This window comes from Lathyrus oleraceus, chromosome 6 (assembly GCF_024323335.1).
Source record: "Lathyrus oleraceus cultivar Zhongwan6 chromosome 6, CAAS_Psat_ZW6_1.0, whole genome shotgun sequence".
NCBI classification, from domain to species: Eukaryota; Viridiplantae; Streptophyta; class Magnoliopsida; order Fabales; family Fabaceae; genus Lathyrus; species Lathyrus oleraceus.
This window is the reverse complement of record NC_066584.1, coordinates 239,972,800-239,977,397: the sequence shown is the minus strand read 5'-3', so window position 1 is coordinate 239,977,397 and position 4,598 is coordinate 239,972,800. Positions and strand designations below refer to the sequence as shown.

At 42.7% G+C, this 4,598-nt stretch overlaps 1 long non-coding RNA gene across 1 annotated transcript; it reads left to right on the top strand.

The window, feature by feature from the left end:
* Window positions 1-705: 705 nt before the first annotated feature.
* LOC127093368 (uncharacterized) lies at window positions 706-1,734 on the top strand. The gene is made up of 3 exons (XR_007792527.1): window positions 706-876; window positions 956-1,470; window positions 1,586-1,734. It is a non-coding gene; the product is annotated as an uncharacterized LOC127093368 (long non-coding RNA).
* Window positions 1,735-4,598: the final 2,864 nt, after the last annotated feature.

The window sequence follows — 4,598 nt, the reverse complement described above, 5'->3', positions numbered from 1 at the left end:
CAAGCCAAGAGCTTTCATTCAGTGGCTATCCCCAATGTGATTTTACACTTGGTAGATGCATTTTCATTGTAGCACATGGATGTGGTAGTAGTAGGCATTTGTAGTCTTGCAACATGTTTGACTTGGTCTTGTTGATGTAACCAGTTAGGTAGGCTTAGGAACTTGTATGCACATAGCTTGATAGCCCAATGCTGATAGCTTGGTGACAATTTATCATGGTCTGATGTGGCTTGAAGGCAGGCCAACATGCTTAGGTTCCTATTGCCCTGTATTTTGTTGCTTTGATTCTTCTTGCACAGGGTGTAGTCTTGATGCAGGTTTTGTGGTCATGTGAGGCATGTCATGAGCTACCACATACATGTAATGATGTCGTGGCTTACTTGTGGTCTTAGTGTTGACATAAATTCCATCTGTTAGATGATGTTGCTTGGGACAGACCTTGGTGACTTGATGCAGATTGGTGCAGAATACTTGCAAAGGTTGTTTTGCACTCAGGTATGCAATTGGGTTTGCAGCCTTGTTAACCATTCAAATTGATGTGGCCATGTTTAGGTTTATGTCAGTCACCTGTTATGTTGCTGTTTGCAGGTTTTGGCTATGGTGTTAACTGGTTTGTGACAGGATGTTATCCATGTGCAGTCACGACCAAACTCAAACATCCTTGACCAATGCAAGTGCAATATCTAGTGTGGTTGTAATGCTTGATTGTCCTTGCTGCAATGGTGAGCATTCAACGTATGCCGGAACGTTATGAACCCAATGAGAGCTAGCTGGTTCTACGTGAAGGTGTTCACAATACGGTGAAGTTTCTAGCATCCAAGCTCACGGGCAATAACAACAACACTTTCCTCATCACTTTTGCACTGCTGAACTAAGGTGTCATAAAGCAACAACCTCTTTTGATTTTTTGGTTTTGGGATACTGACTGTCATGTGATTTGGTTTGATCTTTTCAGGGCTACAGTTGTATTCAAATTTTGGTATAGAAATGATGAGAATCCTTGGACGAAAACAACTTAATGCCACATCCCTGAAGAGATAAGCTTGACTCTCATCCATATGTTCAATCACCTCTAAACAAGTACCAATATTAAACCCATGCAACCTGGAACCAAAATTTGTAATTGAACCTTCATAAAGAATAAATGATTTTATGGGTTTACTTGTCGCACCAGCATCTGGATTGGGAGATTGTTTCCTACTATCTACTGCAACTCCTTCAATGGCCATGTCATCAGTTTTATCTTCTGCTTCAACTCCTTACTATCTGCTATAACTTCACTAACATTCCCAGTTGGCTTGATGATCATGTCATCGGGATTATCTAGTGGTGGAGGTAAATCAGGCATGATAACATCTGCTTGGGAATTTGGGATAGTCGGTACTGTATGTGCTCCATCCAACATAACACTTTCAGATGCTGCAGCTTCATTGTCGGGACAGGCTGTTGCATGCTGCCTTACAGTAACTGGTATTGCAGTGGCTGCTCTAGTTTCATTTGCTTGTTGCCTCAAATCCTGTCTGATTTTCACATAATTATTTTGCAGTAACTTTGCTGCAGTGACAAGGGTTGAATGTGCTTGCAGGTCGGATGTTACAACTCTATTGTGCAGGCTAATGCAAGTTAGTGTAGGATGCTTACAAGGCAATGTTAAGTGTTGGTTAACATGATGATGATGATATGGTGGTCTTGATGTAAGCCAAACATTACAATAAGCATATCAAAGGGAGAACAAGGCGAGGTAGACTTCAATCTCTCCATTGTAGCTTGCGTCTGAATTAAGCATTGGATGATGGATTTATTGGTGTTGCATTGTGCTGTATTAGGACCTAGTTCAAGGCAGACCAATACCAAGATTTGATGAGCCAACATGTCAAACAATGTATGGTATGCATGAGGTTGAAACAAGACCATTTGCTTGGAAGTGAAGCAAACAAAATAAGACACAACCCACCATAGAAATTGGGTGAAGAATCAAGGCAAATTAGGTTAGGTTAGGCTTTTGATGGTCAAAAAATGGGGAGGTTGACTTTGGTCAAAGTTGACCAAAAAGTCAACTATTGACCAAAGTCAACAATAGGTCCAAACTTCATATTTTGGGTATTTTCTTTGTAAATAGACAATGTATTGATGATCATGATGAATTTGGGGTATTAGGGTCTTGGGTTGAGTCTGGTCAATGTTGACCAAAAAGTCAACTGTTGACCAAAGTCAACAATTGGTCAAAAATGTCAAGACTTGTATTTTCTTATGTAGAATCAAATGTAATGGTTTAAAATGACATGGAATGGATTGAAATGGTTTGAAATTGGTTTCCAAATTGTTTTGTTTTTGTGACTCGGATTTTTGAAAAATAACTTGAGTGATAATGTACATGAACAAAGCCATGAAATGAGACCATAAGGTCAGGGTTTTGACATAGTATCCATGAACCAATAATATGACTAGCAAGTGGCTTGAAACACAAGAAACTTGGTTGTTCAGATGACCCAGACCATAGATGTATCCACAATCACAACACCATGACTTTGGATCAAAAACCAATCCTCATATAAAACCAAAATAAGGTTAGGCCAAGCATGCCAAACAAACATAAAAAATTTAGGACCAAAATCGGGGTATGACAGCTGCCCCTATTTAAACGTCTTCAACTAGAGAATATGAAGCAGGATATTCTTCATATGATCATAGTGGGAGATGGTTAAATACTAAGAAGACCCGAATTTTGATCCTGAATCCCTATGAAATAATTAACCATGCCTGTCAGAATCGGCAAAGAAGCAATCTCAAAAGAAGAATCTGTCTGGTACGGTGAAAATCGGCCTGAATACCGAACTAGAAAGTTGACCTGGATACCAAAATAAATGGTAACACAGGAATACCCTTGGCCTGAACGCCGCACATTAATCTGAACACTAAGCATTGGAATATGAGAGTATCAATGTTGGTCTGATCAACGGAAATCTGGTCTGAACACCGCTTCAATCTGGAAATCGGAAAATTGGCCTGAATGCCACAAGTACTTCGACTTGATTGTCGGAAACTTCTTCGGTCTGGATACCGGAAACTGGCCTGAATGCCACAAGTTGCATCGACCTGAATGTCGGAAACTTCTTCGATCTGAAAATCGGCAACTGGCCTGAATGCCACTTCGGCCTGGATACCGGAAACTGGCCTGAATGCCACAAGTTGCATCGACCTGAATGTCGGAAACTTCTTCGATCTGAAAATCGGAAACTGGCCTGAACGCCACCTCGGTCTGGATACCGGAAAATTGGCCTGAATGCCACAAGTTGCATCGACCTGAATGTCGGAAACTTCTTCGATCTGAATATCGGAAACTGGCCTGAATGCCACTTCGGTCTGAATATCGGAAAAGTCTGGCCTGAATGCCACTTCGGTCTGGATACCAGAAACTGGCCTGAATGCCACTTCGGTCTGAATATCGGAAAAAACTGGCCTGAATGCCACTTCGGTCTGGATACCGGAAAAAACTGGCCTGAATGCCACAAGTTGCATCGACCTGAATGTCGGAAACTTCTTCGATCTGAAAATCGGAAACTGGCCTGAACGCCACCTCGGTCTGGATACCGGAAAAGACTGGCCTGAATGCCACTTCGGTCTGGATACCGGAAACTTACTTCATGCCTGTCAGCATCGGCAGAAATAGGGAAAATGATAATTGAGGCGGCACGTGGGCCAACGACCCATGCTGGGGATAATAAGTCATGAACAACCTTCAGTCTGAGCACTGGAAACAAACTTCTGGCTTGTCACTTGGGATGCCGAGAATGTTTTATGCTTACATCCGTATGTTTGAATTTTTCAATGGCGTAATGCTCCATGAGAATGGAAATGCTACGCGATTTGGGAGGATGCAATGCAATATGATTTTACATGCAGGGATGCGAAATGCTGGGGAAAATGTCAAGCTGAAACAAGGAATCCCGTTGGGGAAATGATCACAATCTTCTGGACCCTGGCACTACTGTTGGAGATGCACAGCATAATGAACTATGTGGGGAAATGGCCGGCCACGCGGTGTTCTGGCAATGGCGAAATACCGAGACTCTGACTGGGGAGAGAATGACACTGAAAACCTGTTGTTGGGGAAAGCGATAGTGGTTCTGGCAACCATAATCTACGAGAGATGACTCAACAGGGGGAGGCAAACACCGATACGGTACCGAGGTTATGCTTCCAGGAAAGAGATCATCGATCTGGGATTGAAAACATCGATCTGGCATCGAACTCCGAGGAGCAGCTGCTTCTGCTGGGAAGATACAGTCTGGTACTGTCAACTCCGCTGGGAATATACAGTCTGGCACCGTTAACTCGGCTGGGGATATACAGTCTGGCACTGTTAACTCTACTAGGGAGTGTATAGTCTGAAACACATGCTTGGGAAGCACCGTAGTGAGAACCTGCTGGGAATTGAAGAATCCAACACTCTGATCAGCTCTGCAGGGATAAGACACCGGATTCGTCTGTTGGTGACTTCACTGGGGAAGATATTCACGATCATCTGCAGGGGATTTTAAGGAAATGCCCCGAGGGTATCTGTTCTGAATAGACGATCCAAAGCACTTAAAATTTAC